Here is a 10,759-nt window from a genome sequence, read left to right as displayed (position 1 = left end):
AGCTGAATTAGGAGACAGGTAGTATGTTTCTTGGCCAGAACATATTAGTTCAGAGAGTTCAACAACACTCTGAAATACCATTCTGTCAAAAATATCTCTTCTTCCTGGTCAAGCTTGAGTTATCAAAAGCTTGATGGTGGTTTTTTGTTTGGTTTCCTTTTTTGTAATGGGTTTCCATGCCACAGCTTATTTGTCATTTGTATAGAAGTTCAGTAAGTTGGTCAAGGTTCTTAATGAGAAGGTTCTTAATGGTCAAACTGTTCTTAATGAGAAGGATCCATTTCCGTTAAAATCTCTGGTGAGAAAGACAAATTTTTACACCAGAGAAGGCCATGGAGTATACAAAATTTGTGTTCAGTCTGAAGGGTTACTTGGAATAACATGCCCAATTGTGTACATCCAAAATTTCACATCTACTTAGATGCATATTTTTAGTGTCTTGTGTGTGGCAAAGCAATGGTAAAACAAGCTGACTTTCCTGAGACACTATGCAATTATTGTAAGGCAGCTCACCTTTATGTTAGAAATGTGTTGTATGGCTAAAGTTTTAATATAGCAGATAAAAATAATCTGCAACCTATTTATTGTTTGTTTATGAAAACTGCTGGTAACTTTATGTTTCATATGATTTAATGCCAACTGTTGTGTCAGCCAACATTGTTCATGTGCAGAGGGTCAGCCGTGTCTATGGTCAATTTTCATTACAAAGGCTGCTTTCTACTGGAGTAGGATTAAGTCTAAAATGAGTTGGCATTTTGGCCCTAATACTTGTCTCAAGTGTAAATCTATGCCCCAGAGAGTACATTACCTCACAGTGGCTGTAGATTGTTTTAGAAAAAGGATACATTCACTATCTTGCTAGTAAGATTAGTGTTCTAAAAGTGCATGACAAGTAACTGATATAAAACGTGACATTGTTTAGAAGTTACAGATGTAGTTACACTTTTCTATAGGAGCTACATGTGTCTGACACTGTTGGTGAGACATTGTACTATAGTAGAAAGTTACGTTTGTACAGTTTCTTAACTGCAGAATACTTGGTGCTTACCTAAAGCAGCATCCTCAAAAATTTACCATTTGTCAAAATGACATACACAGTATAATCCCAGCTCTTTTTACAACAAATAGACCTCCTGGCAAAAAGCATAGGATCAGATTGCCCTACTTTCATTGCATCAGGTTGTGTTGGGGTTTTCTCGTCAAAATGCTATATAAATTTAAATCTTAATGCTGAATGGAAGTATTTTAACACTCCATTGTGTTTTTCTAATACAGTTACCAACTTCTTAATTATTAATCCTAGAGTGCTTATTCTCATTCTTAAACTTAGCTGTGGTCAAAAAAAGACTCAGTCCTGCTGGACTGGAATAAAATGAGATTTTGCTTTTCAATTCAATGGCAGTAGAGTCAAGCCTTCATTTTTTTCATTTTCTACTGTTACTGCCTTTTTTTTACATTCATGGCTCCTATGTCTTCATGGCTTTGGTTCTAAAGGAAATTTATGGAACATTGGTCCTGGTACCAAGACCTATGGCACTCCCTGCTATTAATCTTATCCTGTAATAAGAATTGGCTGTTTATTTCTTCCCTTTGTTTTATGTCTCAACCATTTTTTTTATTCTCTTGAGGCTGTGCTTCTCACCCATGGTTACCAAGTTGCCTTAATAGTCTCTTGTGATGAACAAAATGCCACCTCTATAAATCTTTCTGTCTCAATTCATCCACTGTTTCAGTAGATCTGACCTTGAGAAGTTGTACTTGATCTTTGAGGGCCTCCAGATATTGAAGTTCTCTCCTTTATGGAACGTGGCCATGTCCCAGGCAGCTGGGTGTTTGTAGGCAGTGGAACAAAGCAGTATCCTCTCCCAGTCGAACTAAAGCTGTGAGCTCCTACCTTCCAGCTTCACCTCCTTCCAGCCTCGTGCTGTTTCACTCCCTAAAAAAGACTGAATGCTGTACAAGTGTTGTTTTAAGGGGTACTAATTAATGCATCTGGGACAGAATGCTGGGCCAACTTTTGCTTACGTCACGGTCTACACCGTACAGAAGTATTCTCCTTTTTTTCTGATGGAAGTTGCTACAAATCCATGAGGTCAGCTTTTCATATGTTTGCTGGGGATTTTACCTTATATTGTGGCATATGAGCTGTGATGTAATAGCAGAAAAATAGCTTCCTTTCTCATGCTGGATTTTTTTTGGTAATCACTGTATTGCTGATGTGATACAGATGAATTTTAGATGTCTCTCATCAAGTCGAAGTAATAAATCAATTTAGGATTCTACCATTGTTTAATAATTAGAACTTCTACAGGTATTAGCAGAAGCACTTCATGTGTATGCTCTTAACTTTCCTTTGCCATTAAGACTTTTAAATGTTACAAGCCTAATTGCCCAAGAGAAGAACAAATGATTTGTAAGCAGTTTGAAATTAACAGAGAAGCAAGCTCCAGTATATATAATTTTTGTATTTCAGCATGTTTCTTTAGTGTAAAACTTATACCAAACTTTGTTGGGGGGGGGGGTGAACAAAGCTAAGCTTTATCTTTCAACCTTCATGCAGCAGATTTTAGTCATCATACCTTTTTTTCTTTGCCAGACCTTGCTAGCATAGTTTTGGCAGCCTTGAATGATGTCACATGCTGCTGTAACCTAAATTGCAGTAGTTCTTCACGCCATCAAATGGGCAGAAGGGAGGTGCTAATTTCCAAACTCTCTTCAGTTCTAATGTTTATGCAAAGTACAGCACAGACAGTGATACAAAATCCTTGTTAAAGGGGAAGGAGGGAGAGAAGGGGGAGAGCCCTATTGGTGGCTTTGCAGCAGTTTCATAACTTGGAGGTTCTTAGTGCCTGAATGGAAGTGCTTTGCATTCTAATGCGTAAAGTTCTAAGGCTGAATGTGCAGTGTGGGAGGAGGGGCTAGAGGAGATGTTATTTGTATCAGAAGCTTCTAGAAAATGTATTTTAAATTCTTAAGATGATGTGGGGGAAAACAAGCGTTTAATCAAGAATGTTCTTTGTGGCACTGTTTAGTTTGCACTAAGGGGAGCTGGGTGCTGCTGTCTTGGAGCTCATGAACACAATTAGTTAGCAGTGGGACACACAAGTCTTGTAGTGTCACATGGCAGAGCAGGAGGAGGATCTGTCATCATTCACAATTGCACTTTGCAAGGAAAGGGCACTGGTATGATGTCAGAAATTACCCATCAGCTTGAATTAGCATGTCACAGTGGTAATTACTGTACATACATTTCATTGTGCAAAGCTGAGTCACTACAAATCACAGTTCTCTTTATCACATCTTTATTTTTACAGTACTTTAAGTAGCTTTGAATTATTGGTCTCGTGTTCAACTACACATCTTAAATTTGCTGTCTGAATAATTGAATGTTGGCTATGCGTAATCATAAATTATTTATATAATTTATTTTTAAGTCAACCTTTCACAGCAGGAATGATTTTGATAATGTTCTAATTAAGTATAGAATATGGGCTTAGTATTTTATTTTCTTTTGATCATTCTTTTTTGTGGAAGTTTTATGGAGGTGAAAAAATTTGTCGTGCGTTTGTCTCATTGTAGTATTTGTCTCATTTGTAAAGTATCTCTAAATGTCTAATGTTAATTAATTAATGTCATCTTTATCAGATTGAGTAGTCTAAGGACATGTTTTAAAAAGGAAGGAAAATAATATTTTTGTTCAGTCTGTTTATTTGCTGCACATAGTAAATATCCTTAGTAGTTATGAAGTTAAAGGTTCTATCAAGGTATGGTAAGTATTGGAAGTCATTTCAATTGAGTTAAGAAGGGAATAGAATGAAAATAATTTCAAACTGGTTCACACCAGCAATTCTTCGTGCACTATTAACTGCTAAGATCTAGTCACAAAACATTATTCTGAGGAGAAAAGGTTTAGTGAACCCTAGAAATTGGATTTGAATTATGCCAGAAAATCTGCCTTTTCACTGCTTGAGATTTCTATGGAAGGAAGCCACAGTCTTTTACCAAATGGTTTCTAAGGTAACATCTTATAGCAGAGCATCTGAAACCAATTTGGTTGTTAATGAGAAATAGTTCTCACGGTGGTGGGAAAGTGTGGAGTGAAAGAAAGGCTTCAAGATTTGGCAGTCTGTCTCTAAAGGCATTTAAATAAATGTGTGCTGCTGCTCTGCTTACGAAAGTTTTATATGAATTACACATTCATAATCGCCTTCCAAATGTACAGATCTCTTTCCAGATTTTATTGATAGATTCTGCATCATTAAAATATTTGACTACTACAGATGAATAATTTAAATAGCTGGCACTTTTCCAGTGGAAATCTATTTACTATTGTTGAAAAAAAAATTTGCCTTTTTGGGGTGATAGTTATTTCTGCTGCCATAAACCCACTGGTGAATTGGTGCCATATCAGAGCAATAGCATCCCACTCATAGCAGATGCCACTTGCAGACTTCCTGGGATTGCTGTGAGACACATTCTGGGAAGTTACTCTTGCACCTACTCTCTAAGGTTCTGAGGAGATAAATGGTGGGTCATTGAACAGAAATGTGTGGTCATTTTACAGTAAATTATCTGAATATCCTGTACAGTCAGAGCCTCTTTGGGATGGAGGGAATAGAGTGCTTCTGTCAACAATGGCTTGTTGCCATTTCTTCCTTCCTCTCAGGAAGAGAGAAAACCAGCAATTCTGGCTTCCCTTTCCCTGGATACATAATAAACATGTAATGGCTCTCTCCTACCCTCTTGCCTTGAGGCAAGGCTGTATTCCTGTATTTTGTTTCTTGGTGCCTGTGTAGACTTGCCTGAGTAGAATTGCAGAGTTTAAAATCATGCTTGCTTACTTTTTTTGCTGGTGTTACTGAATTCTCTTAGTGTGTTCTGAGTTGCACAGGGGAAAAAATCTCAGAGTGTCACCTTTGCACTAGCTTAGTGCAAAGCTTAATTGATCATATTTATGATCCATTGCTTAATAGTTCATATTTAACAGGCAAACAAGCAAACAAAAGAATGAGAAGCATAAACAAAGTAAAACTTACATGCTAAAAAGCTTAAACTGTTCATAATCCAAATAACTTACAGAGGCAAGAGAAACTTGCCTTAAAAGACTGAGTTTTAGGTAAACCTGTGTGCTCCTTTCGTTCTGACCAATTATAAACCATTGATTATATAATGGGAGTCTGCTCAGTGTCTTTCAATTATTGTTGATGGTGTCCTACCAGTTTTTCCAGAAGCCCATTGTCTCCATAGGCTCCATTCCCTCAGGAGTAGTTGCCCTATTTTATATACACATTGGGTGCCAGTCTTGTACTCTAAATAAAATATCCAAGTTACTTTGTAAAAGTAATTGTTTTTAAATTTGGATCTCTTACCTTGAAATAGTCTCTAGCTGCCTCATGAAAATTGTATAGTGTAGTAACTTCATGGTGAGGTTGACTTTGGTTTCACTTGCTGCAGGGGGAAGCTCTACTCTAGAAAGAGAGGATCCCTGAATACTTTGTCAACAGATGCTGCATAGGATTTTCAGAGTAACTGACCCTGTTAAGATAAAACTATGCCAAATAGTTTACTGTGGCAGTAGAAAGTTAGTGTGACATTATTGGCTTGTCTGAGAGTAGCTGTAGGGATGGTGTTGGGGAATAAAACAAAGAAGGGCTCCATGAGGAAAGTTCATGTAGAAGGTCTTTCTAATCCTTTGTTGACTGGCTAGGACAACTGTGATTTTATTTTTTTTAAATTTAAATAAAAGCATTTATTAAGTCAAATTATTTAACTGCTTCTGCTAAAGGGGGAACTTGTTTTGCTCCATCCCTTGCCTGAAATTTAGTGGGTTTTCCTCTCTGAGGAACTATTCAGGTTCATAAATAATTCTGAAACTCTACTCTCTTTTTTTGGCTATTTAACAATCTGAGTCAGCTTGTCAGAGGATCATATGAATACAAAATCAGAAGGAGGATATAAGACAGACAGCAAGGACAGCAAGTAAGGATTGTCTGTCCTTGAGCCTTTCCACAGAACAGGCATGTGGTTTTGTGAATGTGTTAACAATTAACCTTGAAATGTGTTATATATTCATTTGCATTATGTATGGCCATTTTGTTTTATCATCACATTTGCTCATAAGATAATTAGAAAATCAAACTATATGAATACCAAAAAATTCAATATATTCATAAGATGTCTTATATTGATGTAATATTGAAATAGTAGAAATAAAACTAATAGAATTAAGTATTTCAAGCCTGGTATGGTACACAATACCATATATACACAATGTGTGTTAAAGTTGAGAAAAGAATGTTTGAGCTTTTGCTTTTGAGATTTTTAAGTGATTACTTGGAGATAAAATCAGCAAGGAATGGTGTTTTTACAGGTGTTTTCTTTGTCTACTCTTTTAATTTAGTACTGATGTCAGAAGATCATTCATCTCTGATGTGATCTCTAAGTATTCTGGCTGGGGTTTCACCAGCAGAAACTTTCCTAATGTTATTCCACTGAATTCTAGTAGCCAAAGGTATTCATGTCACTGGACATTGTTATATTTAAATGAATATTTAGTATTCAAATGGATAATGATTTCACATTTCACAAAGAACACGACACTTCACCACAAAGGGAGGGAAAAAGCAGATCCTGGTTCTGTTTTGAAGAACTGTTGGTGCTTTGGATCTCTATCTGTAGTTCTACAGCTTTGTGAGGGAGAACAGAAAGTTTAATGAAGCTGAGAGCTGAGATTGTGCATAAATCTGGGAGGGGGAATAGCGGGGGGAGGGGGGGTGGGTTTGTTACTTGTTTTACATATGTGGTGAGGCCAGGGATGGAGATGTTGCTGATTTTCTGTTTCTGAGGGGTTAGGGGTGTGTTGCTGGTTGGCATGTTGGGGTTTTTTCCCCTGTAGCAGCTGCATTGTGAACAGGAGTCTGTCTGCCTTCTTGTTATCAGAGCATTTTCTCACTCCAGTTTTGATGGCAGTGTTCTTCAGGGTACCAGGAAAGTGATGAGTAACTGTGACTACATAACAGTGTAACTGATTAAGCCTACTTTCCCTGGATTTGTGTCCTCTGACATATCCATATTTTCACTGCAGTATCCTTGTCCCTTACAACCAGCAGTTTTTCACAGAATCCATAGGAATGTAATGATCTTGCATGTCTTACAATCTGCCAAACTTGGCTTCGTTCAGTCAGTGAGGTAACAGTGCACTTTCCCTAGGAAACAAGTTCCAATATCAGCTAAAAAATAGGAAGCTTTTCCAAATTTACTTATATTGGACATAGTTTCTTGAAAGAAATTCCTATTTCTTATCAGCAGATTCTAGGGAAAAAATGTATTAAATATTTCATACTAATTTTAAGTGCATGATTGGATTCTGTCTTTAAACATATATGTACAGTGTGAATTACATCTCTGTTAGCAAAGGGGAATCCCAAACCTGTAAGAATATTAATGTGTTCAAATAGCATTGTTTGAATTTCTAATAGAAAAATAATTAGAAAGTTCAGTCACTTCACTTTTGTCGTCCTTCTGCATCTATGACTTGTAACTTTTTTAATCACATGTATAAACATGAGAAAACTCTGGTTCTGAAGTCTAGAAGTGTTATATTAGTATCATAATTTATCAACCTATTGTTCATGATTAAATTGGCTTACAAAGTGGTAATATTAAATAATTGTTGATTTATTTTTAATTACTGTGTAGTGTATCAGGACTGTTGTAGTTCATTTTTGGGCATAGAAATTGAGATCATTTCCTCCAGATTGATCTTGCTGTCTTTATTTCTTGTGTAACGAGTGTGCACGCCACCACTGAATGGGGAACAATAACAAAATTATTCTGATTTTTCCTTCTTAACCACTCTCTCCTTTTAACTTAAAGGGTTAAATAAAAAAAAAAAAAAGTTGTTTGTCCTAAATGTTCTTACTGAAATCCATTATGCATGAAAAGAGTCCGAGTCCATTTGCAAGACCTCTAAATGAACTCCATTCATTCTGTGCTTAGAAATGTCCATTCAGCCAGAAACAGACACAATAGTTACAACCTCATTTATTTTGCACCAGTACCAGCATATTAAAAGTGAAGGGTTTGTTGTGAAGAAGTATAGTAATTTTTCTGTGCTAGTTATATAATTCTGTAATAAAATTCCTTTAGGATTTGAATAACGTAAAATTGCATATATATTCTTTGCCCATAGTTGTAATGTAGTAGCATTGCAGTAATCTAAAATTTTTAAACAATAATGAGGATTTTGAAATATCTATTTTGAAAACCAGGTTGATTTAGCTGAAGTTATTTTGATGTAAAACAAGTTGCAGAGACATTTATTTCTAGTTGGCTCAGAAATTAAGCCAATTAGTAATCATAATTAGTGGCTATAAAAAAAAGATTTAAAGTTTTGTCTAGAACATTAAAACTTTATGTTTGATAAGTAAATTACTTATGCATGTTGAAATTGTAGGAATGTGTATTACAGTTTTATCACTTTAAAATCTATGAAGGTAAGTCAAGAATTCATTAATCCACATTTTCTTGGTCTCAAATGTAAAGTGGAAATTGTCCTTTTGTGATCAGCAGGATGTTGTGATCCTGACGTGTATGGGTGGGAGATCAGACCGTGTTATAACTCAGTTTAAATGACTTTGAGCAAGACTCGCTGGCTTTCCTTCTAAGATCAGGAATGAACAAAAATGATAAGCATTTAGGGAAACCTGGTTCATCTTCCATGCAAGTCGGACTTTTCTGAGTTCTTCTCATTGATGCATGTTGTTCCAAACATGAGAAAGTCCTGCAGCCTCCTCTGGGCATTGTCACCTGGCTGGGGTCGGAGCTCTGAGGAGCACGAGTGGTGCTTCCAGTGGTGGCCTTTTCCTGCCATTTGCAGGGGTCATTTCATAGTGTGCAGGTAGTGTTTGGGGTAGGAATAAGTGCTGTGCTTGGAGGGAAAGAGGAGGGTAAGAGCAGGTACAAATTTCACTTTAAATAACTCTTTGACCTGGACTCCCTTATTCATTTTTTTAGATTGCTGCTGTGGCCTGTCCAGGGCTGTGCAGGGTCATGTCTCAGAGCTGTTTCGTGCTGCCTGTTGTTTATGGCATGAGGGCCTTTAAGTACAAATCATCAGCTTGGAAGGAGGTGACTTTGGGAGCTGACTGGAACTGGTTGAGCATTTCCTCCAACAAACTGTAGAAATTACTGTTTGTGGGAGGTGTGTGGAGTGAGGGTGAATGGGTGAGGGGGCTCATGGCAGGAAAAACAACTAACAGGAAAGGGTAAGTAGAAACATCATCCTCCTTGCTCTCAACCAGTTCTTTATCTGAAGTCCTCCTGCTGGTTGCTTTTCCTGCTGAGTCTCCTCCTCCTTCCGTCCCCTTGACATGCAAAATACACATCCAGTGAATCCCCACACAATGACAGTAACAGGATTTTGTTACTGAAACTCCCTGCATGCCCATTCTGTAACTCTTTTGTAGGATTCCATTGTTTTAGTTACTGCTGAATTTGACATTATGTGACTGGCACCTGCACTATAGCCCAGCCTGGGATTGAACAATGCAATAATGATTTCAAGCTACAAGGAATTCAACAGAGTAAAGGTTTCAGGATATATTTTTTTCAAAGTAAATGTTTTTAAAAATTGTTGAGGTTTTTGGGTTTTTAAACATATTTTCATCTGTAAATGTCATGCTTCTTTATGAAAATTAAGAGACGTATACTAATTTTCTGTAAAGTATGTGTTTTCTCTTTGGTGATTTTCAGCCTAGCTCCTTGAATCACTTCTTTACAGTTAAGTGCTGTTGATATTTGATTTTGATACAGTTGCTTCTGATTACCACCAACTTCTCCCACTTCATGTATTCTCCAAGCCTAAAGATCAGTCAGTTCCTATTTCTTTTCTATTAGGAAATGAAAGTTAAATAAGAAGGTTTTATGACAATAGATAAAAAAAAAAAAGGAAAATTGAAAGCAATGATAAAATATGCCACTCATAATTCACTGCTGCCAATTCACTTCTGCTTTCGTGTGTTTAGGTACTTCCCACCAGGGTGGTTATTCCCATGCCGCAGTGGTCCATGCCCTGCAGAAATGTGGCATTCGTCATATTGACACAGCAAAAAGATATGGCTGTGAATCCCTCCTCCAAAGGGCCATCAGAGAGAGTGGTGTGAAGAGAGAGGACCTTTGGATAACTACCAAACTGTGGCACAGTGATTATGGCTACGAAAACACAAAAAAGGCCTTCTTGGAGTCATGTGAAAGACTTGGTGTTGAATATCTTGGTAAGAATCTTTACATATAGCTCATTTATTGTGCTTTCCCTGGGACTACTTGCAAAGATGAATGAATTCTGGAAAAAAAAAAAAATAGTACAGATGGGTCACAGAAACCAAATTCTGCCTTTATTTACACATTGCAGGTTTCTTGTTCTCTTTTTTCTCTAGAAAGTTCACAAGTACAGTTGAAAGTACAGAGTTTTTTTTTGCTGCTAATATTTAGTAAAGGTAAAAGTACATCAATTTTCTGTATTTTGCTAAAAGCACCCAAAACCTATGAAACAAGGATTCATACACTTTACAATAATATATTGGCAGCAGGATGATAAAGATGGTTTCTTCAGTGATGTGTTTTCTTTTTCTCAGGGGATGGGGGTCCTTTCTGAAACTTAGTTTGTACTTACTTTAACTTTTTAAAATTCTGAATACTGGCTTTCTTTTGGTCTTTTTGATTGAATATTCTTTGGAGAAAATGTTAGAAGTATCTACAA

Source organism: Oenanthe melanoleuca, chromosome 8, assembly GCF_029582105.1.
Source record: "Oenanthe melanoleuca isolate GR-GAL-2019-014 chromosome 8, OMel1.0, whole genome shotgun sequence".
Lineage (NCBI taxonomy): Eukaryota > Metazoa > Chordata > Aves > Passeriformes > Muscicapidae > Oenanthe > Oenanthe melanoleuca.
Note: the sequence above shows the minus strand (reverse complement) of the source record.